Source organism: Ambystoma mexicanum, chromosome 13, assembly GCF_040938575.1.
Source record: "Ambystoma mexicanum isolate Mex_15411 chromosome 13, UKY_AmexF1_1, whole genome shotgun sequence".
Taxonomy (NCBI): Eukaryota; Metazoa; Chordata; class Amphibia; order Caudata; family Ambystomatidae; genus Ambystoma; species Ambystoma mexicanum.
The window spans coordinates 605,398,763-605,426,021 of NC_090938.1; the positions used below are offsets into that span (position 1 = coordinate 605,398,763).

The 27,259-nt window shown below is 49.2% G+C and overlaps 1 protein-coding gene across 8 annotated transcripts in view; it reads left to right on the forward strand.

The window, feature by feature from the left end:
• Positions 1-27,259, forward strand: part of LOC138521540 (signal transducer and activator of transcription 5B) — a 1,967,228-nt gene that overhangs the window by 633,190 nt on the left and 1,306,779 nt on the right. Inside the window, exon 4 of one of the 8 annotated variants that reach the window (XM_069634460.1) lies at positions 14,445-14,542. The exons of the other annotated variants lie outside the window; for them this stretch is intronic. The gene's annotated coding sequence lies outside the window, so the exon portion shown is untranslated. The remainder of the gene's footprint in view (positions 1-14,444; positions 14,543-27,259) is intronic. 8 annotated transcript variants of the gene reach the window in all.

A 27,259-nucleotide genomic window follows, 5' to 3' on the forward strand; every position in this document is an offset into this window, starting at 1 on the left:
TGCAGCGTAGCACAATTACATGAATTGTCTCATGCAAAGGACTGCTTCCATCTCCCACCATTGGCACAGAGAATTGCCGTGAAAGAAGTCGGATGGTACCCAAATGAACGCCTGCCCTGTGGAGGTCTTGACTTGGATGATGTTTCGATGAGTAGCCCCTGCAATGGCGCTGGGGGGAAAGAGGGGGTGATAGAGGTGTCGGCTCCAGTCCCCAGTGGAAGGTTTCTCAAACGCCCACTGCAGAAGGTCCAGGGGCAGCACATATCCTCCTTTCTCCCTCTGAGGGAAATTTAGCCTACTGTTCTTCTGGCGTACCCGAAATAAATATCTGCCAAACATAATCGGGGCTCTGTTTCTCCCCACCACCATTTGTAATTGGAGTCCACCTGATGTAAAGTGGTGGTCAGAATGTTTTTTCTGACTCAACTGAGAAAAAGTAGCTTTCACACTGACAGTATATTCCTGTGATAAATAAACATTTACTGTTTTGTATTTTGTTTATTTAAGCGCTTATAAATTAAGTTTGTGATGGGGCCCATGTTAACTCTTTAATATTTGTAGAATTATTATCAATTTTCTTTAAACAATGCGGATGAAAATCTTAACCAGCTAGTGCACTTGGTGTAAATGTGCTTCATAAGTAACAGTGTTCATTACAACTAATGAAAACTATGATCTAGTGAACACAACATTCACCAACATATCGGAGGCATGTCACATTAAGACAGGAAATGGTCTAGAGTTCTCATCCTGAACTTCCTAAATGTCAACATCATCAGCACTATTGGCCCAACTCTCACCATCACCCATACGCATTGCACAGCAGAGATGTGGTTTATACAACTCATACATAATGACGCGGTCAACCATGAGCTTCTTCTTCACCTCACACAAAATAAGCGCGACATAACCTGCGACAAACTCCTCCCTCTCATCCTTCCAGTCCTGAATGAACAAGCGCTACTATGCACTGACCCTACTGTCTTGGTTGACACTTTCAACCATACTATGCTCAAAGCCCTTGACTTCATTGCCCCTTCAAAACTCAGAAAACCTAAACCACAAGCTCACCTTAACTCCTGGTTTACACCCCAGCTTAGAATTCTTCATAAAGAAAAACAAACTGCTGAATCACATTGGAAGAGTAACCCTACAGCAGAAGCTAATAAAGCTAGTATCTTGCTAGCTACATTAAACTATAAGGAAGCCTTACTTCAGGTGAAAAAAGACACTTAACACATACGTATTGAACAAGCTAAATCCAATAATAAAGAACTCTTTAGAATTTTGAAAGAATTGGAAACCCCTGTCACTGCACCTGACACATCCATCAAAGATAGCACCTGGTGCACTAATATCCAAAATGCTCACCTTGGCAAGATAGCCACACTCCAAGCCAAAATTAAAGATATACTAATCTACAATCCAACTTGCAACCTAACTCTCTCCCAACTATAAACAACTCTATCCCAGACTCTTTGACTCCATTCAGCTTTTCACCCTTATCTATCACTGAAGTGGAAATTAGCATCAATAGCCTCAAACCTTCTAATTGCCAAGGGGACCCTCTGTCCAGCGCACATCATCCAGGAAGCGGCCCACGAGCTAGCTCCTTTCATCACTACTCTCATCAATTCTTCCTTCAGTACGGGGATTGTACCTGACCACTTGAAGGATGCCTGGGTTATCCCGCTCCTGAAAAAAAGCCAACCTTGGATCCCAATATACCTACAAATTACAGGCCCATCACTGCGGTGCCGTTCTTACTAGAAATCCTTGACCGAGCTGCATACCTACAGATTCAAGACTATCTTGAATCCAACAAACTCTTGGGTGTAAGGCAATCTGGGTTTCAGCCCCGGCACGGAACGGAAACGGCCCTTATCGACCTCAAAACACAGATAGAAGATTTAAGAGACAATGGTAAACTTGCTCTACTTCTTCTTCTCGATCTCTCTGCGGCTTTTGATCTCGTCAATCATCAAATTCTGCGTCGCCACCTTAAACTAGCTGCCCATTTTTCTGATAAAGCCACAGCTTGGATCAGTTAATTCCTGGACAACAGATCAATGCGTGTCTTCTCTACACTAGCAGCAGCATCCCCGGCACCCGTCACCTGTGGGGTACCACAAGGTTCTCATGTTTCTCCCACGTTGTATAACGTGTTAAAAAAACCTATGATATTTTGGACTATCTGGGTGTCACATATACCAATTATGCTGACAACACCCAGATACTCATCCCAATCTCAGGAGATTAAGTCGCCGACTCTCTGTAAATGCTATCTACATAGTCATCCAAGCCTGGATGCCGCAACACAGACTTTGTCTAAATGGTGAGAAGACAGAGCTCCTCATCCTCGGCTCTCCTCAAAAACTATCCAAACTGGCCCCTGATTTCAACTCCTTCATCATTGACGGTAATACTATCATGGCCTCTAAGGACACTAAAACGTTAGGGATTTACCTTGACTCTACCTTATCCTTGGCCAGACAAAAAAATGCAGTTGCCTCTGCAGCGGCATACACCTGCAAGCTTATTACAGCCAGCCGCCCTTGCCTTTCACCAGCCAATTGTGTCACACTTGCTAGAACTCTCGTGTTGTCAAAAATTGACTATTGTAATGCCCTCTATCTGGGCACCAACAGTTGTAACTTAAACAAGTTACAAATCGTCCAAAACAATGCTATTAGAGCCGCTCTCAACAGCCCTAGGAACCAGCCCATCTCGGACACCAGACGTAATCTGCGCTGGCTTTCCGTCCCTCAACGAATCACACTGAAAACGCTTGCTCTCACTCACAAATGCCTTTCCAACCAAGCTCCTTTCTACTTAGCCAACAGTTTCACCCCCCACAACACTAACAGACCTCGCAGAACTGCCCAGACTAACTGCCTCGCTATACCTTGCTTCAACCTTCAAAGATCTGGTGGAGCCAGCTTCCCAGTCATGGCGGCAAAACTCTGCAACTTGCTTCCTAACTTGCTAAGATCTGAACCTTCCTTCCACAGTTTTAAAAACATGGCTAAAACCTGGCTAACCGCCCAAGACCCTTCACCTACTTGCCATCCACAGCAAATGCGCCATCCACCTCCTGTATATAGGCCTTGCCCTCCCTTACCCGTAACTGCATTATGTATATATGTTTATAAATGTTATTGTAATTTTTTTTTAAAGCTGTCATTTAAATTTGTAATTGTTCTGTCATGTCTCCCTTATGCTGTAACTAAAATACGCGCCCGGTTGCCTTCGGGCCTGGTGCGCTCTATAAATTAAATACAAATACAAAATACAAATACCTTCGTCCTCGCTGTATCAAATCTTGACTTGCTCTTGTCCTTCCTTCCAGGCTGTTTTGTGCCCGCATCCATGGGCCAGTTCTTATCCAAACCTCTCAGCCAGAGTAGCAGTCATTTGCAGATGTCTGCTTTGTACGTATGGGTCCTCAATCCCTACATGGGACTGTTGGCCTCTTTCACATCCTGTTCTTGATACCTTTGCAGATGTGAACAACCTACATGTGCCCGATTTGCATAGAACACTAGGTCTACTTGACACAAAGTATCATATTTCTTGAAAAGGATCCGGGATTGGATGTCAAACAGCAACCTATGTCGGTCTAAACAGAAGTAAATCAAAGTTCTTGTTATGTTGCGCTGCTCGCTGGTGTTGCTTCCCTTTCACCTGCCCTGAGTACATAGGCTCCACCTCCCCACAGGCCCTGTGGGGTCGACTGAATCAGGGAAAGAAACTGCCATGGCCACAATACCCCTTCGAGAAGGATTTGGGGTTTTGAAACTACTGTGGTGCCGATTCGGTACATTAAAAAAATATTCTAACATAACCTCACATAGGGGTCGGGGATCAACAGACCAGCCAGACTAACAATTTATTTATTACATTTGTGTAGCACGCAGACCCGTGGGGTCCACAGTAGTATTTAACAAGTGTTTTATCTTGGTGCATTTGTACAGGATGGACCAAAATAATAAACTGGAAGAATGAAGGTAACACAAATTCGAATGGATTGAGTCCTCTAACGTATTCCTCATCTTTGATATTCACGTCCAGCTTTGGCTGCTTCGGAAAAAATGTTCTTGGCAGAGGGCACCGTGCGTCGATGGCGTGGAGTCGATGTCCTTTGAAGGCCTCCGTTGAGGGTGACGTCATCTGGTGTACAAGTAGTGCACGCTGCGCCCATTGGCCTCAGTTCTTTTTTTCCGCAGGACGTGTTGCTTCGGATGCTCGGCGCATTTCTACTACGTAGTTCGTTCTTCGACAGAAAATCATCGAAGATGTCTTCATCAACCCAGACTACCCCACACTCGGGTTTCAAGAAGTGCAAGGAATGCAGTTCAAAAATGTCGATCACAGACCTGCATCGATCGTGCCTGTGGTGTTTGGAAGAAGGCCACGACACAGAGGCCTGCTCGAAGTGTCAGGCGATGACGTGTAAAGCCCTGCGAGAGAGGAAGGGGAAATTACAGGTGGGGTCATAAAACCAAAACCGATCAGTCCTCGACCGTCAAGTCTGGAGTTTATTCTCCTCGACGCAAAAGTGAGGAAAAGAGGTCGAGATTTCGGTGTGGCTCCCGCCACTCATCGTCTTCGACGAAGCGATAGAAGAAGCAACACCACTGGTCGCATTCTTCATCATCAGACGAATCCCCCAGGAAATGTAGGTGTCCCACCAAGCATTCTTCTTCTGCAGAGTGGAAGGAATTTCACCTAAAAATGCTTGAAGTGTTTGAGCCTTCTCCAAGCCTCTGTCCGCGCCTTCTACAGAAGCCGGTCGAGAGTGTTCCCATTCCGACACTCTCGTGCCCTCGAGCCCAGGTTATGAAAGAAAAACTATAGAGAGCCTTCGAGGTCTCCGATGAAAAAGAGTCACTCGAGTCACGACGAGCGCTCAAGGTCTTGGTCGCCGTCCAAGGCTCCTCATACTCCGTAGGTGAAATCTTCGAAGGTGGTCGTCGAGGCCTCAAAGCCATCAGTGCCATTTACATCGACGCGATCGACGCCTTTGTCGAAGTCGACACCAAAACCATCAGCACCAAAGATTTCTAAGGTTTGAGCTGAGCCATCTTAGCATGTTGCAGCAAAAGAAAAAGGCTGCTAAGCCAAAGCCTTCCACAAAACTGCAACCTCTTGAAAAAACTTTCACTCCTCAATCCAGGAAGGAGTATTTTAAATCCTGGTCTTCAATATTTGAAGAAGAGGAAAGATCAGAGGAAGAGGAGGTTCCCTTTGGTCTGGAGTTTGGTATTCCTAATGTGCCAAAGTGTTTAAACTCTGAAGAAAGTAGAATGAAAGACCTTATTGACACACTGCACAATGCCAGTGGTGTGGATACATCGCCATAGACTGAGTTTGGCAAGCCAGAGCCAGGCGAACACGCTGACTCTTTTTTATCAACACCTAATGTTAAGTGGTAGAGTATTTAGGCTGGGCCAAACCAAAAGCTTAGTTTATTCAGAATGATCTTACAGACATTCTAGACCAAGGTCCACCTACAGACCCAGTTTTACCTTTCCATGTGGCCTTAAAAAATTGGGTGGCCAAGAATTGGGAGTCCCCGGATTCTATCCCTACTGTGGATAAATCCCTCACTAGAAAATACTGCCCTTCCATTAGCGACCCGAGCTATCTGTCCAAACACCCCACTCCTGAGAGTCTGGTGGTCCAGGCAGCTGCAGCTACATCTAACAAGGCGGCGTACCCTACCATCCCTCCTGATAGGGACGACAAGCGTGTTGATGGTTGGGCATGCAAGGTATTTTCAGTTTTTGTAAACTCTGTGGGAGTGCATCTCCATGGCAGCAGAGCACATACCAGAAGGGGGCGGAAAGGGAGGGCTTCCTAGCTATCGTTAGAGATGGAAAAGAAGCCATGCAAGAATCCCTTCAGTCTGGTTGGACACTGCAGATAGCATCAGCAGGTCCTTGGCTACTAGCACAGTTATGCCCAGGTTTGCGTGGTTGCGGAAGTCTGGTTTCGCACCAGATGTACAGTCCCATCTTCTGAACATGCCATTTGACGGGTCTCACCTTTTTGGCAACCGGACTGACAGCTTTGAGAGGTTGCAGACCTCAAAGGCGGCTGCCAAATCTTTAGGGGCCGCTATTCGGCAACCTCATCCTTTTTGTTCATCAGGACAATCTTGGAGGGGACGATCCTATTGTTACTATTCTTCATATGGAAAGGCGAGAGGAATGGTCGGTCAAAGCGACCAAAGAAGAAACCCTTGTGGTGGATGAGGAAAAAGTGCAAAGCCAGCTACAGCTTCCTTGCCATCAGCAGCTCAGGAACCGCCCCAAAACCACTTTGAGAGCTTGCGTCACGAATCACCTTTGGGGGGCACACTATCTCAGCATCTCGAAGAATGGCGAGCCATTACTTCAGATGCTTGGGCTCTGGATACAATAGCCCATGGCTACTGCCTGCCATTTATAACGCAGCCTCGCAACAATCCACTGAGGAAACACTCTTTGAGGATTCCAGATCAGCTCCCTGTTCAGGAAATATTATCCCTGCTAGAGAAAGGTGCTATAGAACCAGTGCCTGTAGCGATGAGGAACAAGGGTTGGTATTCCCATATTTTTTGATTCCCAAAAAGGACAGGGGACTGAGGCCCATCTTGGACTTGAGATACTTGAACAAGTTCCTAAGGAAGGACAAGTTCAAGATGGTCACACTTTCTCAGATTCTTCAGGCCCTGCAGTTACAGGATTGGTCGGTGTCATTGGACCTTCAGGATGCTTATTTTCATGTGCCAATCCATCTCAAGTACAGAAAATACCTGAGGTTCGCTGTTGGCGGCTCGCACTTTCAGTTTTGAGTCCTGCCATTCGGGTTGATCTCCGCCCTAAGGGTCTTCACCAAACTGGTGGTGGCAGTGCATCTCAGGAGAGGGGGGATTCATGCCTACCCATACATGGACGATTGGCTGATCAGAGCACGTTCTCACGAACAAGCCACAGATGACACCTTCCCACCAACTCCAATATATCGGAGCTGTACTAGACACATCCTTGGGAAAGAGCTCGCCACCCAGGGTGAGGGCTCAAGACATTCTTCAGATGGTTTCCAAATTTCAAAGTGCCCAAAATCTTCCGGCCTACGATTTCTTGAGGTTGCTCAGCCTCATGGCATCCTGCATTTTTCTGGTGCCAGAAGCCTGACCTGAGAATGAGATCCCTTCAATGGGCTCTGAGAACTCAATGGTCTCAATTCTCAGGAAGGATGACGGACCTGCTCCAGGTTCCAAGCAGGGTCGCTCAGGATCTCCTTTGGTGGGCCTGCAAGGACAATATTCTGAAAGGAGAACATTTTTGGCAACGATGGCCGGAGATTACAGTAGTGACGGACGCCTCACTCACGGGGTGGGGAGCCCACGCAAACGATCTGACAGTCTGCAGTCATTGGTCTCCATCGGAGTCCAAACTACACATCAACCCTTTGGAGCTGAGGGCAATCAGACTAGCACTGAAGGCTTTTCTGCCCTATGTACGGGGAAAGAATGTCCTGATAATGACGGAGAACACAGTGGCCATGCATTACCTCAACAAAAGAGGAAGTGTAGGGTCACTACCACTGTGCAGAGAGGCAATGCAGCTCTGGTACTGGAGAATTCAGGAAGGAATCTCCTTATGGGCAGTTCACCTGGCTGGGGAGGAAAACACGACAGCGGACGCTTTGAGCAGGCAGGCTGTAGTGTCCGAGTGGGAAGTAGCTCAGGAAGTTCTTCAAGAGATCTTCGCCCTTTGTGGAACCCCTCAAATGGATCTGTTTGCGACCAGTGTCAACCGGAAGTGCGAGCTGTACTGCTCAAGGGCCTTTCCTCGAGAGGAGCTCTAGGAGATGCGTTCGTGGTGGATTGGGACTTCCCACTACTATACGCGTTACCTCCAATCGCCGTCATGCCTCAAGTAATCAGGAGGTTGAGACGGTTTGGAAGCTGCATAATCCTAATTGCCCATATTGGGCCAGGAGAACGTGGTACCCGGACCTTCTAGACATGTCCATCTGTCCTCCGATTAGTCTTCTGCAAAGAGAGAATCTTCTGCCACAAAGGCAGGGACCGGTTCTCCATGCAGAGATCAACACCCTTAGCCTTCACGCTTGGTTTCTGAAAGGCTGAGATACAAGGATTGGGACCTCCCGGAGGTGTTGCTTTCGGCAAGAAGGCCAGCAACAAAGTCTCTGTACCGTTGCTGTTGGAACAAGTTTTGCGACTGGTGCAAGGAAAAGAATGTTGATCCTTTTTTGTCTTCAATTCCAGAGGTGTTATCTTTCCTCTTATCATTCGCACATAAAGGTCTCCATGTTGGGACCATTAAAGGTTACCTGGCAGCGCTTTCCATCTTCAGGCGCTCTTCTGAAGAATGCTCCTATTTTAAAATTCCCTTGGTGATTCAATTCTTAAAAGGGCTCACAAAGGTGTACCCACATTCTTTTCAAGTCCCAGTTTGGGACTTTAATTTGGTTCTAAAAATGTTAATGTGTCCCATTCGAACCCTTACACACATGCCCATTGAGGTTGTTAACATTTAAAACCATATTATTAGTCGCATTAACATCTACACATAGAGTGAGCGAGTTGCAGGTACTTTCTTCCAGGCCACCCTATACAGTGTTCCACAAGGACAAGGTTGTGTTTTAAGACCCTCCTTCCTACCTAAAGTTTTATCTGATTTCCATATGGATCAGAAAATTGTTCTGCCAGTGTTCTACCCCCCGCCACATCCCGACAAAGAGGAGGAAAGGCTTTGTAGGTTGGATCCTTAAAGAGCTTTAAGCTTTTATATTTCTAGGTTCTCGAGGCTTGGCGTGCATGACCAACTCTTTATTGGGTATACCAGAAGAAAATTGGGTCAAGCTGTTTGAAAACAGACCTTATCAAGGTGGATTATACTTGGCATCCCAGAATGTTACAAATTAGCAGGCAAGGAACCTCTAGAAGGCTTGAGGGCTCATTCCACTAGAGGTATAGCCTCTCCGGCAGCCCTTCAACAGGGTGTTCCTATTAAATCAATTTGTGATGCAGCAACTTGGTCTTCACTGCATACATTTACAAAGTATTACTGTCTAGATGCTTCCCACTCTCAGGATGTTGCCTTTGGTAAGGCAGTACTGTATTCGGCCTTATAAATGTCGACAATTTTAAATACTCCTACGTCCCGTCCCCTTTCCTCCATACTTATGGGACATCTCTCCGTCCTTTGGGACGGGACCGGAGCACTTTGTAAAAAGCATCCAAAAATGTTGCAAAAATGTGTCCTTCCTCTCTTTCTTGCGCGGGGCCCGGCACGCGGCTGTAACCCTGCCCACCTCGGCTCCGCATCACCCATCAGTCCTTTTCTCAGCTCGTTCGGGACTGGACGCACTTGCATCTGCAGAAAATTTCTTCCCTTTTTCCTCCAATGCTCTTACTCTCTGTGTAACCCAGTGGTTAAGAGGCATTTTGCAGGCTTGACACGCCTCTATCCTCCAATTCGTAATCCGCACCCGACATGGGATCTAAATGTGGTCTTGACGGCGTTATGCCATAAACCTTTTGAACCGATGGCCACAGTGGACCTCAAATACCTATCCTGGAAGGTGTCCTTTTTGGCCGCCGTTACGTCAGCGAGGTGGGTGAGTGAACTCCGGGCCTTGTCGGTGGAGAATCCCTTCTTGGTCTTTCACAAGGATAAGGTGGTCCTACGGACAAATCCTGCTTTCCTGCCGAAGGTGGTAACTGAGTTCCATCTGAATCAGTCGATCTCCCTGCCCGTCTTTTTTCCGAACCCTGCCTCAGAGGCAGAAAGGGTTCTGCATTGTCTCGTTGTCAGAAGGGCTCTTAAATTCTATCTGGTCAGAACATCCGACCTTAGGGCTTCTTCTCAACTGTTTGTGACCTTTGGTAACCCACAAGGTAAGCAGGCATCTAAGGCGACTATTTCACCGTCCAAAGGCTGAAGCCTCCTAAAGGCATTCATGCACACCTGGTGCGGGGGAAGGCAGCCACGTTGCCTTTCAGAAATATGTCCCCTGGGAGACCATCGCTAGGGCAGCCACTTGGGCCTCCCCATCTGCTTTCTGTAGGCATTATTGTCTAGACATGAGCTCAAGAGCTGATGCTCTGTTTGGTCAGGCTGTGCTGAAGAACCTTTTTCAGTAAGGGGTATTTCCATCCACCCATAGTTCCTGTAAGGAGTGCTTGGGACTTTCCCATAAGTATGGAGGAAAGGGGATGGGACGTAGGAGTATAACCAGGTTACTCACCGTAGTGACCACCTTAGTCCAAGTACATAGTCCCCTTTCCTCCATACGCCCACCCGCCGTCCCCTCTAATAAGGTTCCTCTGTTATTGCTAATAGGTCTTGGACCTGGCGATAGAAAAGGACTGATGGGTTATGTGAGGGCCGGAGCCGAGGTGGGCAGGGTTACGGCCACGTGCCGGGCCCCGCGCTACAGAGAGTAAGGACACATTTTTGCAACATTTTTGGATGCTTTTTACAAAGTGCTCCGGTCCTGTCCCACAGGACGGAGAGATGTCCCATAAGTATGGAGGAAAGGGGACTATGGACTAGGAGTAAGGTGGTCACTACGGTGAGTAACCTGGTTGTTCTACTCCCTCCTCCAAATTCTGCAATACTGCTTTGGGAGACTATCAAAGATTAGGAATACATTGGAGAAAACAATTAATTCGAAGAACAAGTTACTTTTCTTTCGATTGGATGTTCCTCCAAGGTATTCCTCATAGCCCTCCCATCCTACACCTCTGTGGAATTTCCTATGCTGTTACAACTTCAGCTCTCGCAGGGCTGTCTACTGTCTGCTCACACTGACGATCAACACAAACAGAAGGGAAAAACCGAACTGAAGCTAACGGGCGCAGCGCGTGCTACTTGTACACCCGATGACGTCGCCCTCGACGGAGGCCTTCGAGTGACATCGACTCGACACCATCGACGCACAGCGCCCTCTGCAGAGAATTTCTTTTTCTGAAGCACCCGAAGCTGGAGGTGAATATCAGAGATGAGGAATATGTTGGAGGAACATCCAATCGAAAGAACGTTACCAGTTGGTAAGTAACTTGTTCGTCTCAGTTCTCCAAGGTGTATCCCCTCTTTGGAGAGTCTCTACTCTTAATGTCTATCCATTGTGGGCTAAAGGATCCTGAACCCTAATTCAGGTGCGTGCTTAGTCCCAAACCCTGCTACTGAACAATTTCACAATGCACGTTAATGTGCCATTCTTCTTAGATGTCCAATGCCTGTCTGTTTTTGGTTTCTTATACGATTGGGAGAGAGAACAGTAACTTCTCGTTGAATAGGAGCCAGAGGCAGCAGGGTTGACACATTTCCAGATTCCCTGGACTAGTGATGAGGGCTCGAACATCTACCTGTGTTAAGATATTGCTTCCTCCTCTCACCTAGATGTTCTGCTACCATCTCCTGCCTTCTCTAATGCCTGCCCAGAGCCTGATTGGCGTACTTGAACCTCTTCAATCGGTCTTACTGGTTGCATCGACTTACGTCGTCCTGGCAACTCCACCTGCTATTCTTTGCACTCTTTAGTCTCTGCCATTTCGTTGTTCTTGCATTGTCTGAACAACTCTCCCTCTCTGGATCTGAACGGCTTCCTTATCCTTCACCATTCTTCACCTTCCCCCAGTCACCTTTTGACATTCTCCTCCTAATGCCTTCTTCTCAAATATTGGGCAAATACTTGCCTGGCTATCTGGGACGGGAGTGGATGACCACGCAAGGGTCTTGCAACTTTGGTCCGTAGGACTTGTGATTGGAGCTTAATCCATATCCCTGTCCTTTCAAAACAAGCCCCATTAAACCTCTATTACCTAGTGGAACAAGGTCGGCTACAGGCTCCTCATAGGCAATATTTACCTGCACCCAAAGGAGGATTACAAAAATATGCTAAATCCAATTGGGTGGCTAGCAGATCTTCTAATATCCGAGAGCGAGTCATGCATAGCCATTGTGGGCGACTTCAATGCCAAATTGGCTTTCTCGATGGGCTCCTTCTTGAAGCAGCGTTTGGGATTCCCAAGATAAATAAGCTTGCTTATTGGCGATCAACGTGGGGCTCTACTGGATTCCTGTTTGTACGCTACTTCTTTTGTTGAATTGAATTGGAGATGTTTGATTGATGGTCCTCAAAAAAACAGTAATAGCCTAGCTGGCAGAAATTCCCAGATCGGCTATTGCTTGGTCGATTGTTATTCCTTCTGGAGGGTAAAACATTTTGAGGTATGCCCCCGTCCTGAGAGCGATCATAATCCTTTAATCATCTTTTGGAACATGACGTTTTCACATACTGGTTTAGTGCCTTTTGCCAATTGCGATAAAACACTTATGGCACACCGCTCGAGAAAGTTGCCTAAAGATTAGCTGGCAGAAATGTTGGCAAATGTACAGACTGCGAGAGCAACATTTTTGTTGCAGGCACCTGCTGGCCCGGATGTCGCAGCAATTCAATGCTAAACTTTGTACTTGTGATAGTGGGGCTGTAGAGGATTTAACTCACTTTTAACGTATTTATGCAAACCTGTAGATTTGAAACGCCACTGGCTAAGAAGACATTTTGTTGCAAACAATATTAGGCTATTTTCTGATGCAATGAATTTTGTCATGTCTTTTGTTGATGCTTGCTTTAATGATCTAGGTGAGTATATTACTGCCTCTTTTAAGCGCACAGAAAGAAAATAAGTACATTTTTATCAGGTCTCGTTCTTAACAGTTGTATTGTATATTTTAACATGATTGTTTTAATAGTGCATTCTGATTTGTATTTTGCTTAGTCTGTAAATGGTGAGAAACCGAAATAAAATATGTATCTGTCTTCTACTCATGCCCTCTGTGGTAGGCCAGAAGAAGGAGGCAGACTAGCTTTTGCCATATTCAACAAGTGGTATATTTAAATAATTAAAAAATGGCCTGTCCAAGGCATGAATTAGTTTTGCAAAATTGATTGGTGGAAATTGCTAAATAAAATAAATTTGATTAGCAATCCAACCTAAATGATTAGCATTTTTTCATCACTGTTCATAATAGGGAGAGATGTTGTGTGTTGCTGTTTTGTCACCGAAACACTGGAGCAAATTAACTCCGTGTTACCTTAAAATATCCTGGTAATCAATGCTATGTTGTAAGGACTGTTTTCTAAAATGCCCTAGGCAAAGAAAACAAGAAAAGGGATAGTAAAATTAGGAATGGTAGGTCAGTGAGTAAGTATGACAAGTTACAGATAACAGTATTTGTGGGGAGATGGCAAGGTGTCATGCTTTTTAAGGAGAGAAAGGTCAATGTGTGTGTATAAATTGTGCAATATTTATAGTTAACATCTTTTTTAGGCTAACTTATTTCGGGATGCAAGTTCCTTCTTCGGGTCATGAATGCTAGCAACTGGCAGAGCAAGGGACTGTGAGTGAAGGATCCAGTTTTCTGATGCCAAAAACCTGCTTTTTAATATTACAGTTTCCACAAAGAGGGCACAAACGTAGATAAATAAAAGGCACACTGTATGCTCTGTAGTAAATCGGTGGCAAACATTCGATGTTAAAACACAGACACAAGTAGTATCTTTGATGCCTGAGCACAGTGCTGGAATTGGCCTGTATTTTCTTATATCCGGTTCTCGAATTTGGAAAAACCCAACCCCATAGTCCCAGTGAACACTATCCGCAGCCTTCAGTGTTTTTGGGACTGTTTTAACATTGCTGAAGCCATGATTCAGGCCTAAGTTGTTGGGACCAGGGTTGAGACACCCACAAAATCGTATGAAGGTCTGATCACGATGGCTGTCAAATTGTTCATTAGGATTGTTCTGTGCAGAAAAGATTTAAATACTGTTTCTTTGGTTTAAACGGTGTGCACCTTTTTAACTTTGCCAGCAACATTACAGGAAGCTCCCCTCTCCTGGGTTATTTTGCAGACGTTCATGATTCATCTTCTTGGAGGCAAAAATGCTTGGGAGGGGATAGGAACAATTGTTTCACCCCTTTGCCGCCTTTCACCCCTCTGTACCCCCTTCCATGTCACAGGTGGGATCCACAGTAAAATATTTCGATTTCTAGCACGTCTTTAGCAATGGACTCAAACTAGTTATTAGATGCACAGATGTTGCATTATGCTGCCAGTTTGATTGTTGCCATACTTTTTTGAAACGTTCGGAATTCTGTGTTTCAGTGCCACATGGGCATCTACTTCTGGTCATTACTTTGTATCGATGGGGATATGGTGCCAGTCCTCGCTTTAGGACTGCTGGTTTTCATCTGCCAGAGAAGCTCTTCCATTTGATGCCTGTGCTCTGAGAGGTCCACCATGTTTGTGGAGTTGATTCTGCTATAGTTAGTTTACGTGATCCCAGGCATTCTGCTGTTTCTGTTGGGTGTCTTGTCACCCAGCCCTTATGCAATTGCATTGTGCTTTCTCATCCAGAGAGGTGAAATTTACGAACTGCAAAGAGTGGAAGGGAAATCCCTACCTGCATGTAAAGTTCCCAGCCAGCTGCTGAATACTAAATGCAGTCTAAAATGGTAACTATTTTAAATTACTTGTTAAAGCAGCATGCATTGTGTTTGGAAATAATGTCCTCTTGCTGTATTCGCGTATGTACGTAGTTATTGTCTATGCCTGATGTCTTGCTTAGTTGGAGCTGAATAATGGGTAATTAAGTTGTCCTCATAGGTACAGAGTATTGGGAGAGCGGAGCCCAAGTAGGCAACAAAGCAACCTGACAATATGTAAAGCAGTATAGAAACATTTCAAGCCAAAGTTATTTAGCTTTAGCTTTATTTTCTACATCCGGAATGGCAAAGTACAAATCAAGTATATAAAAAAATCCTTTTTTTGAGCTATTCTTCTTACACAACTTTACGATATAAATGCAGTTTCTGCATGTCAAGCTAGTAGACATTGGATAAAAAATATTTACAGGGAGTTGTTGAAAACAGATTTGTTAGACAGCAGGAGATGTGAGTGACTTTCAGTTGGAAATGTCCCATCTCGGTGCCAATTGCCTAACCACTCATACATACGAACGTCCCGTCAGGTCTAATAAATTGCTAGGACACATTGTTTGTACTGCTAATGGGGGCTCTGAATGTGACCAGGCTGCTTAATCAACCACCAAAGAATATCAGATGGGGTGGAGGGGTAAAGCTCAATTGGACCATGAATAGTGTCGCAGAGAGCCTCGCTTTGCCCTCTCACAGTGACTATAAATGCGAAGTGAGACCATGCAGAATGTCACTATTGCTGCAGCAGAAATCTTTCAAGGCATCTTGACTGGCTAAGTGACTATTGCTGAGAAGCAAGTCACATGTGCACAGCTACCTTTTCATACTATGCTATTTTTCCAATTTCTGGGTGCCAAATATGCCTCATGACACCCTAGCTATCCACCGTCTAACTCCATTTGAAAACCACAAGAAGTGCCTCTAAGAGACAATCTTCCAAGAGACTTGTTCTGCGAGGGGTCACTGGAAAGGGGCACAACACATGCATTCTTAATAGAATTTCAACACATTACAATGCTAATTAGTATTATTGCTTGTGTGGTAGTTTACAATGCAACAGCAGTCAACATATTTCACCTCACAACCCCGCAGCATGGTCTGCACAAAGACCAGGCAGGACACGCACATTCGTACCGAAAGAACGCTCTTCCTGTCTCTAACGCTCTGACAGTTTCTGGTTAGCCCTGACAGTGCTAATAGTCTAAAAAAAATTCATTTGACTGAATGTATAAACACCATTTTTATCAGTGAAGGAGTTGGTTCGAGCATGGGATGTGACGCTCGCATCTGCAGCTGGATAATGAGGACAAGCCACATGTAAGGAATTTGCCTACCAATCTTGTGCCCTCTTACTTAAGACATCCATGGCAGAGAGCAGCAGCAGGTGCACTAACTGCCATTCACTCATTTGCACCTGCGTCCACTGGCAGCATGGGACGCCTGGGCTGGGACCAGTAATTGATGCAATCTATCACCTCTGCCTCGCCTGCACGTTCCGCACACCATGCGCCCTGAACACCATCTTCACCATTAGTAATACTGTAGCTTAGCACTTGCTCTGAAAAACATGCTGCAGTTAGTGCAACATTATTAAGTAAATAAAAAGCAGATCAGTGGTATTGAATCGCAAATTGCGATACAACTTATTTTATGCCTTGCCTGCCTGTCCCTATTCTTTGGGCTTCCCTACTTAACAAAACTAACTAGGGTGCTCGTCGTCCGTAGTGAAGTGTAAAAAGTGAACGGTCTGTCCTCCACCTCAAAGCTAATCTACACTGGCCTTGCCACTAAGAGAAAATATAAAAGTCCAGAAGAATGACTCCCTTCTCTTGGATAGGCTTTCCAACCTTAATAGGTAATTTTTAAATACTTCTTGGCTATTCCTTGGATTAAATCCTTTAATTACTATTGGGGATTCTTCAACTCTTTCGATGTCTGCTTTCATTTTGGAGATGAACTTCGCCTCCTCGATATATTTAGGCTTTCACCGCTTGGGACTAGGATTTCATCAAGTGTCTCTTAAAAGTTCCCTCTCCCAAATACTTTTGGGTAGCAGAGTTTCTCCAGCATGGGGTCTGGCATGGATTCACATGCTCATGAATATTCCCCGTCGTCAGGCTGGGAATCCTCGGTAAAGAAAAAATCAGTATCAGTTTCGTTTCTGATCTGTCTTTCGTAGTAGTAACCAATCACTGATCTCTGCATCATACTGACCACAGCCAATGACTGCCCTCTACCTAAGCCCCGCCTCTGGCAGCCATCTTCAGATTTTTACCGCACGTTCAAGTGTTGGGATCCTCATGCTATTGCTCTCGAGCGTTAGTGCTATTTTTCACGTTTTTTCTCAGAAAGATTTCTCTTTTTTCGGTCAAAATAGCCTCAAGCTCCACCGTTTATTCATCCGATCAACGGGGACCCGTGTCGGATTCGTCTACGCCCCTCAAGGGTGAAGATTTCGTTGAGCCACGCTTTTGGAGGACTCCAGAAGTTTCTCAGGCCCATCTCGGACATGGCCCAGGAGAAGGGAAGCTCGACACCCGGAAAGCTGTTCAGGGTCTGCCCTGGATGCCACCTTCAGAATGTCTTTGAGGACGAACACTCCCTTTGCCTTTACTGCCTACATGAGGACAAGACGCACATGGAGAAGGACTGTGCGTTTTGCGGCAATATGTCGGAGCGGACCATGAAGGACCGCCATCAACGTCTCGCCAACTGGCTGGAAGGAAAGAGCCCGTCAGGCGAGAAGAAGAAGTCTGAGCGGTCTTCTAAGACCTTTGAGGGCGCCCCGGCGACGGGGGTCCAACAGAAGGCCAAGCACCGCGAGTCCGCTGGCATCGGGAGCGCCGAACGGTCGGGCCCTACGGGCGCCAGGCATGGCGCATCCTCCCCGGCGCCATCAACCACGAGCCAACGCTCTGGCTCGGGTAAGAGGAAGGCCGGGCACCCGGCGAAGCTCCTGGAGAGACCCCGGTCGTGCCCTAAGGCCCCATCGGAGGGGGAGCGAGGTGGTGACCCTCCCCCCAAGGACAAGGCGGTGAGCGCACCTAAGGTGGTGAAAGCCTTGATCCATCCGGCCAAGGCCTCTATCGAGACAGTCGCAGCGGCCCTGGCTCAGCCTGTGGAGGCTACACCAGTGGTGGCGACCCCGGGGCCCAGAATCTCCCTGCCACCGCGGATGGAGTCCTCTTTCATGCCCATCGACAGGACCCCCGTGAAACCTCCGACGGAGAAGAAAAAGGGGGGGCAGGAGGTCGTCGTTGACTCGGCCTCAACCTCTGAGGAGGAGCTGATCGAAGTCTTAGGCCACGGCTATGGCGTGGAAGAAGGCCATCCTGTCGGGAGGGACCCCGACGTGGACGACGACGAGGGCGTCGAGGATGCCGACGGGGCTCCTGATCGCCCGTCGGATCTCCCTCAACCAGTGCCGCAAGACAACTCGGCGGCCATTTTGTTGGCTATACAGTCCTTATGCTCGGATATAAGGACGAGACTGCCGTTACCACCAACGGAGGAACCGCTCCCGACGGGGGACCCGGAGCCAGGCCCTTCTGGGAGCCCTCCCCCTAAGAGAAGGATTCATCCTCCACCTCCTTTTCAGCCATCGCGCCCTGTTCAGACCTCCTCCCCGTCCACGACACGTGGGGATGATACGGGGACTGACGCGGCCGCGACGGGTACAGACGACGAGGTTTACGATGAGGATCTCCCGTCGTCACCTCCCACCCGGGCTTCCCTGCCCGACGAGATTGGATCGTTTCACTCCATGATCGCCAGGGCATCCGAGCTTTTCCAGCTCTGCCCGGAAGAGAAGAAGGAAGGTTTCCTTTATCAACGGCGCGAGACCAAGAGGAAGACGGTCCTCGCTGTACCTCTACTAGACGATATTTGGGATGAGGGCCTCGCCCTCCTCAAGAACCCATCCACGACGCCGGCTAGAAGGGATTGGTACGAGAAGAAGTACCGGGTCCCGGACGCGGCCCCCTTGTGCCTTCGGGCACAGCCGACCCCGGACTCTGTCGTCTCCGCGGCGGCCAGGAAGAAAGCGGGGGGGGGGCGGCCTCTACGTCAACCTCCCCGCCGGACGGCGAGGGAAAGAAATTGGACACGATGGGACGCAGAGTCATCTCAATGACGATTAAAGCGGCAAACGCCTTGGCTATTGTAGCCCGCTACGACAGGGAGTTGTGGGACAAACTGGCCCCCCTGCTGGACTTCCTACCAGACGACAAGAGGGCGGAAGCCCTAGAGATCTTGCAGGAAGGAGAGGTGGCGTCGGACCACGCCATTACGATTGCGACGGACATCGCTGACACTGGATTTCGCCAGTTGGGCTACAGCATGTGCCTTAGGCGGCGTGGATGGCTCAAGGCTACTGACTTCCGTCAGGACGTGCCGACCAGAGTCTTGGACATGCCGTTCGACGGAAACAACCTGTTTGGGAAAACACTGGACGATTCCCTTTCGGAGCGGCGGAGGCAAACAGGATGCCTCCAAAGGTTCCGGCGGTGGATTTTCCACCTACCGTCAAGCGGCCCGTTCGTCGTCACAGGAAGCTTACAGGGGACAAGGCAAGTCAGGTGGACCCCGCCGTCGTCGCCAACGAGGACAAGACGGCAAAGCCTCGTCGAGGCAGGACTGAACCGGCCGTGGGGTCGGGCCCCCACCAAAGCACCCCGGTGGGAGGCCGGCTGGCGAGCTTCGTCAGCGTGTGGGAGTCCATCTCCACCGACCGTTGGGTGCTGGACGCCCTAGCTCAGGGAAACGCGCTCGAGTTTCTAAAGAGGTGCCCGCTATTCCCCCCTGTGGCCAGGAAAGAACATCACGTCCCTCAACTTCTCTTGGAGGTAAAGGCGATGCTCAAGAAGGGCGCCATCGAGCTCGTCCCAAAGAGGCTTCGGGGCTCCGGAGTTTACTCAAGATACTTCCTCGTGAAGAAGAAGACGGGAGGAGGGCGTCCCATCCTGGACCTACGACGACTGAACAAATTCATCAAGGCACAGAAGTTCCGGATGGTCACCCTCCAGCACATCCTGGGTCAGCTGGAGGAGGGCGATTTCCTGTCGTCGTTGGATTTGGAGGATGCCTACTTCCATATTCCCATCCTAAAGGGACACCGAAAGTTTCTCAGGTTCGTGGTCCAAGGGCGTCACTACCAGTTCAGAGCCCTTCCCTTCGGATTGAGGTCGGCACCCAGGGTGTTCACCAAGTGCCTCGCACCGGTGGTGGCGCAGCTGCGCCGAGAGGGGATCCACGTCTACCCCTACCTGGACGACTGGCTCATCCGAGCAAAGACGAAGGAGCTCGCCGTGGAGCACACGGCAAGGACCGTCCAACTACTCACGGACCTGGGATTCTCCATAAACTACGCCAAGTCCCACCTGGTGCCTGCGCAAGACGCACTGTTTCTGGGAGCGAAGCTCGACACAGTGTCGCTTCTGGCCTCTCCGTCGGAGGAAAGGACGAGGGCCATCTTGGGCAAGGTGCAGCGGATGCTGGTTGCGGACGCGGCCAGGGTGAGATCCATCAAGTCCCTCCTCGGAATGATGTCTTCTTGCATTTATCTCATCCGCCTGTGCAGGCTCCGGATGAGCCCGTTGCAGGAGTTCCTGGACGCGCGCTGGATACAGACGACGGGCAGCTTCGAGGAGAGGTTCACACTCGACGAGAGTTTCCGACGAGCGATCCGGTGGTGGGGCACCCGTGCGCATCTGACGGCGGGCATGGACTTCTAGACCCCTGGCCACCAGGAGACAGTGACCACGGATGCCTCCCTGGAAGGGTGGGGAGCGCACACCGAAAATCTGCACGCGAGAAGCCTTTGGCTTCCGACGGAGAAGTCCCTCCATATCAACGTCCTGGAGCTCCGTGCAGTGTTTTGGGCCCTCAGGTCCTTTCTTCCGTCCCTCAAGGGCAAGGTGGTGAGGATCTTCGCCGACAACACCACCACCATGTTCTACATCAGGAAGCAGGGCGGTACCAGATCCCCAGCCCTGTCCAAGGAGGCGCAGGATCTGTGGCATTGGGCCGTCGCCCAAGGGATGTTTCTGGTGCCGTTTCATCTGGCAGGGATAAAAAACACCATCGGCGACTCGCTCAGCAGAGAGCTGCGCTCGTGCCACGAGTGGGAACTACGACAGGATCTAGTGGACCGCCTCTTCCGATAGTGGGGCACACCCCAGATCGATCTGTTCGCGACGGCGACGAACTCCAAGTGCCGGAGGTTCGCCAGCAGGGTTCCCCAGCCGAGGAGCATGGGCGATGCTTTCTCGTTCCCCTGGGAGGGCCTGTTTCTATATGCGTTCCCTCCATTGCCATTGCTGATCCGGCTCATCAACCAGCTCAAGAGGTCACGGTGCAGGATGATCCTCGTCGCACCCGCGTGGCCGAGGCAGATATGGTTTCCGGACCTTTTGGACTTGTCAGCGTCCCCGTCAATCAAGCTGCCAGTGGACGCGGATCTTCTCTCCAGGGAAGGAGGCGCCATCCTCCATCACGACCCGAAGTCGCTGAACTTGCAGGCCTGGCTCCTGCAGCGTTAGAGTTTGGAGGATACGACATACCGGCCGACTGCAGAGAGGTTCTTGCAAAGGCTAGGGCGTCCTCAACTCTTAAATGCTATGGACATAAATGGAAGAGGTTCTCTGTCTGGTGCCACGCACAGAAGATTAACCCTCTACGGATTACGGCTCCCCAGGTACTGCTGTACCTTCTGACGCTGGCCAAGGCTGGACTGGCGCACGCGTCCATCAAGATTCATCTTGCTGCGATCTCCCGATACACCAGAACCACGGGGCGGACGTCTTTGTGGTCTCATCGTCTGGTGAAAGAATTCATGAAGGGACTGTTCAGATCGTTCCCGCCGGTGAAGGCTCCAGCCCCGGCGTGGGAGCTCAACGTGGTGCTGACCAAGCTCATGGGACCTCCGTTCGAGCCTCTGCATTCGGCTCCGTTGAAGTTCTTGTCGTGGAAAACAGCGTTTCTTGTGGCCATCACCTCCGCACGAAGAGTGGGAGAGATCCAGGCCCTTTCCTGCAAGCCCCCGTACTTCACTTTTCACGACACGAGTGTAGTGCTCAGGACGCACCCCTCCTTCATGCCCAAGGTGCCGTCGGACTTCCAGCTCAACGAACCCTTGGTGTTGCCTGTTTTCTTCCCGTCGCCTTCGTCGCCGGCTGAAAGGACTTTGCACTCGCTGGATGTGGCTAGAGCGCTGAAGTTTTTCATGGACCGCACAAAGTGTTTTCGGAAGACGTCACAACTTTTTGTGAACTTTGGACCTGTCAATCAGGGGAAGGCTCTCTCAAAGGCCTCCATTTCCAGATGGCTCTCCAGCTGTATCATGTACTGTCATCGGTTGGCAAACCGACCGCTGCCTGGCCGTCCGAGAGCCCATTCCACCAGAGCGATTGCAGCTACCACGGCGTTCCTATCTGGTGTGCCCTTGCTGGAAATCTGCAGGGCTGCTACGTGGAGGTCGACGCACACCTTCACGAAGTTCTACTGCATCGATCGGGATTCCAGGGAGGAGTCCAGGGTCGGCCAAGCAGTGCTGCGCAATCTGTTTGCCTAAGTTGAGCCTGGTGAGGAGGTAAGAATTGCTTAATGTTGAGTTTGATGTAATGCTTAATGTTGAGCCTTTGCCACCTCCCTTGGTTGTGCATGTGTGTACTGCTATGTATTCTTTATTCATGAGCATGTGAATCCATGCCAGACCCCATGCTGGAGAAGGAACAAGTTACTTACCTGTAACTGTTGTTCTCCAGCATGGGTCTGGCATGGATTCACATGCGAACCCTCCCGCCTACCCCTCTGCGGCTCTTCACTTGGTCATACTGCCACTTCACGTGCTACCAAATCTGAAGATGGCTGCCAGAGGCGGGGCTTAGGTAGAGGGCAGTCATTGGCTGTGGTCAGTATGACGCAGAGATCAGTGATTGGTTACTACTACGAAAGACAGATCAGAAACGAAACTGATACCGATTTTTTCTTTACCGAGGATTCCCAGCCTGACGACGGGGAATATTCATGAGCATGTGAATCCATGCCAGACCCATGCTGGAGAACAACAGTTACAGGTAAGTAACTTGTTCCTTTTCCTTGGCCTTGTTTTTCTGTATTCCTCTGGTTCCTTCATGAACAACATGTTCTATATCAAATTTCTATTGGTCTGATAAACTGACTTTCTGTTTGGAGCAAACATAACATTCCCAATCACTGTGATGATTCCTTTGTTCTGTTTCTGTCTTGTGGTACTCGGTGAGACAGGTTCCACTATGAATCACCTCCTTCGGGTTATTCTCACTCTTATGGACACTGGTGTTTTTCGACGGGACGAGTAGGCTGAGTCCCGTAGTTATTCTCACTCTTATGGATATTTCTCCATTCACTGGGACAAGTATCTATTCTCACTCTTATGAACACTTGTCCTTTCACTGGGGCGAGTAGGTTGAGCGTGTCCTTGCTCCCTGTATCTCCCTCCCGGGTCTCTCGCCTCTCCTGTTACCTTCTTTTTCATGGGCTAGCATCACAGGGTCTTTCTTCGGTATTGAGATCACACTCTCAGTAAGAACTACTCCTGCATTCATGCTGCCTCCTCTTGTTTCTTCTGTGTGGCTCTGCAGAGCCACGGCTGTAACAGTCTCTGCACTGTTTCTGGACTGGACAGTCCACCTTTCCTAGGTCGCGCCACCGCTCACTTGTTCCCTTTCCCTCAGCGGTCTCCTTCCCTGCACGGCTCAGCCTTCTGCCTTCTTCTTGCCTCTTGGTTACGCCCACTGGATAGGTCCTCCCGACAGAGAATGTCCCATTTCTCGGCTGTTTCCAACTCTTGTCAGCAAAGTTCGAACTTTGCAGGCTTCGCACTCTATCCGTACTCCCTCTTCCATTTTTATGTCCAAGTTCTGGGTCCTCCCGAGCGGAACATTAAAGTTCTTTCTCTCTTTCTGATGAGCATTCTCCCTTGCTAGTTCATTCTTCTTCGTCAAAGTTTGTTTGGTTTTCAACCACAAAGTGATGGGCATTACTCGCTCACCGATCTTCTTTGTCTCAGTATTTTTGTCACATTTGTTCCAGTTGAATCTTGTGGTTATTATCACAATAACAAACAGTGGCTTGTTCTAAGGAACTTCTCTGAAGCTTGGATGTTACTAATGGCCCACAAGCGAGGGGTTCAGGGAGTTCTTTCAGGGAATGGGAGTCCTTGACCCCAAGTGGGGAGTCTCTCCCTGTGAGGTCCAGCTTACCGTCATGCCTAAGAGGAATGTTGCGTAGCAGGCTCACCTCCCTAGCCTCACAAAGAAGGTGACCAAACCCCACAATTCGTCACACCTCTCACTGCTGATGTTCTTCTATCACCTTGGTGGTTGTTTCACCACCAGGTCCTCACAATCTTCTGCTACTAGCTTCTTATGGTACTTGACTTCTCCCACGAATACCATGCCAGCACCTCTTTCTTACAGTCTCAACCCACCCATGCGTTGTTCTCCTAACACCTCCTTCTCACAATCGCCAATCTCCTTCCTAAAATGTTTACTCGGCTCCTCCAGATTTCTTAGCGACTCCTCAAAATATTCACTTGTCATCTCATTTGCAGTCTCCAATCTCCTTTTTAGTAACACCACCTTTGTCCACCTTCCTCTTCTACAATGTTTCTTACAACTCTTCCTCCTTAGCTGCAACAGATTTTATATGCTCCTCCCTTTGATTTTTGCAAAACTAATATTGATGTATGTAGAGCTCTGAAGTTTCCTGTGGCCACGCGTGAGAAGTCCATCCCGTCCATTTTTCCCTTTGGATTCTGGGACATGTTTTTTCTTTCCAATTGAAAATATAGGAAAACTACAAGTCACAGAATTCCAAGCAGAAACAGGGCTGGATGACCTTCTCACGCAATGCCACAGGAAACCTGAGAGCTTTGTTTATGCAGGGTTTCGAATGAATCCTAACCACTAGCATGGCTCTAGCTTAATCATTGAAATAAATTAACTTTGTACAGAGCAAGGTGCATAATTTCCAAAGTCACTGATAGTTAAACCTTTTCCAACCGTGACATGTTTCACACCTGAGAAAGTTGTGGTGGATTTAATATTACCTGGATTCATGCTCCTAAATCCCGTCCCCTTTCCTCCATCTTTGCGGGTTGTCATGGGGCTAATACCAGAACCGTTTGGCAGCAAGTAATTGAGCTTCCCTTTAAAACGTAGAATTGTGCGTGGGGGGCGGCACCGGACGTGGGAAATCTGAGCCCCCCCCCACACCCGAGACCACGCCCTCTGGCATTTCATCTTGGTCCCTTTTTCCGCACGGATGGAATTTGACCTGGCAGCTATGCCTGGAGACTTTTTTTAACTTTCCGCTTGCTCCTCGTTGTTTTTTTTAATCTTCTTCACCTCCCGTCAGTGCCTCCCATCCCCTGGCGCATGTCGGCTGCAGGATGCTTTACGAGATGCGCATCCTGCGAGCACTTGTGCTCTGCCTTGAGTGCCTGGGGTCCGACCACCGTTGGGGCGTGTGCGCGGCCTGCAGCGTTCTCGGTCACAGGGCATTCAAAAATAGTCTTTCACGCTCGAATGAGATCTTCCACGGTCATCTGAAAGAGTTTGTTGCCAGGACCCCACGTCAAGACATGGTAGGCCCTTTGTTTAGTACGGCTCCTCAACACAGAGACTCCTTCCTGGGGGTTTCCACGGGAAAGGGTACCTTGGATTCTGGTTCTGGCAGTCCAGAGGTCGTTAAGGCTACTGGCTCCAAAGCCGAGGGGCCCATTGGCTCTTCTGGGTGCTCCACCGAAAGACCCGAGGCGGGCAAGGCTGCCAGCTCCCAAGCAGAGGGGCACCTCTCTACCGAGCTGTCCACGGAAGGGCAATAAAGTTCGTCCTCTTCGGCCCCAGTGGGCAAGGGATCATCGTGTTCTACCTCCCAGAGTCAGTACGTAGCACAATCCATCATGACTACAAGCTCTGTAGCTGAGGGTGCTCAGCCTACCGGAGTCTCCTTCGAGGTGATGGTACAGGGTGATTTCATTACTGGCCAGCAGGCCTGGGCTCTGAGCCTACTGGAGCCGTCTCTGAGGTTGTTGCTTCTGCGTCAGGTTCGAGGGCCAAGGAGTGTCCTTCCATATCTGAGCCGGCACGGGGCATGGGGCCTTCGCATCCTCCCGACCAAGGTGTGGCGCTAGGCTCCAAGATGGCAGACAAGCACATAGCTGAGCCTGCTAGGTTGGCGGCCATCTTGGATTCAGGCCCTCCTGGTCCTTTGCCCACCGAGTGGGCCATGCAAGAAAGTTCCTCTCCCCTTCCCTCGGGAAGTGGTTGTGGACTTTACGGTACAGGAGGTCTGTCGCCGCAGGGCTAAGTCTACCCCTCGCAGCCTTACGGCTACACGCCACAGGCTCCTGGGCGTAATCGGGAAAGGAGGCCCATTGCCACTGAGGGGCGTGCCCCTTGGGATCTGGTGGGCTGCGAGGATCGCTTCTTCAAGTGCTTCCTCTTCCCTATGTGCACCCCGCAGATTACGGGGCTCCTCAAGGGTATAGTCAATGAAGTGATCCCTCAGTTGGTGCCTCGAAGGCCTACCCTTCTGGGCCCTCCTCCAGTGCCGTTACCTGTAAATCCCCCCCCGCCTCCAGTCCAGGCCTTGATGGTGCTTCATAACCTTCTGACTCCTCCTGTACCATCAACATCTCCCCCGCAGATGAACTCACAGCTATCTTCATGTCTGGATCATGGGGGGACCCCTCCTGCAGCTCAGGACCCGGACTCAACTCCGTCTGGAACAAAAAAGGATGGGTGGCGATGATGAAGAAGCCCAGGACGATTAATCCTCGCCATCTGTGATGGCCTTTTATGACTGCCTTCAGGGCCTGACAGAGAACTTTTGGGGGGGGTCCTCAGCCTGAGGAAACCCCCCAGGAGGTGTGAGTGCTAGCAGAGGGTTTGGCCACACTCACCACTCGGGCATTCCGCTGCAGCAGAAGGATATCATGCAGGTGGCGTGAAAGGTCTGGGAGAAACCATGGGCCAACGCCCAGATGAACAAGAAATTTGACAGCCGGTTCAGGCTCTTGGATGGAGAGACAGTCCTCCTGGCCTCCCACCCTCAGCCACATTCATCGGTGGTTGCAGCGGCCTCTTTGTATTGTAAACCATCGTCTTTGTTGTCTTCCTCTGCAGGCGCTGCCTCGAGTTGTCTGTCCAAAGAGGACAAAGCCCTTAAGCTTTTCGGCAAACACTGCTTGTTCATCTCGGGGCTGATGATGCTGATTCCCTCCTAGCCGCGACGAACCAGAAGCTGTGGCGAGAGCTTGAGAAGTTTCTGACTGACCTCCCCCCGCAGAGGCAGGCCTCCTTTAAGTCCAGCCTGGCGGAAGCCCATGCAGTTGCAGAGGACCTCATCGAGTCTTGGGTCTCCCAAATCGACATAGACAGCAGAGGGCTGGGCCTGGGGGCCGAGATGAGACGGGCTGCGTGGATACATGCCACTAAATTCTCATCTGATGTGCAAGAGAGGATTCTGGATCTTCCTTTTGAGGGCTCTGGTCTTTTTCATTCGTCCACCAATGATGAGTTAACTAAGTAGAAAACCAGCAAGTCCTTGGTCATCCTGACTAAGCCAGAGTAAAGGTTCTTCCCTCAGTCTCAAGGCAGGACCAACTTCAAACCCTGCGCTTTCACCGGCTTCAAGGGTTTTCTGCATCATGATGCACAGAGACCTGACGGGGCGCCTAGTGACCACAAG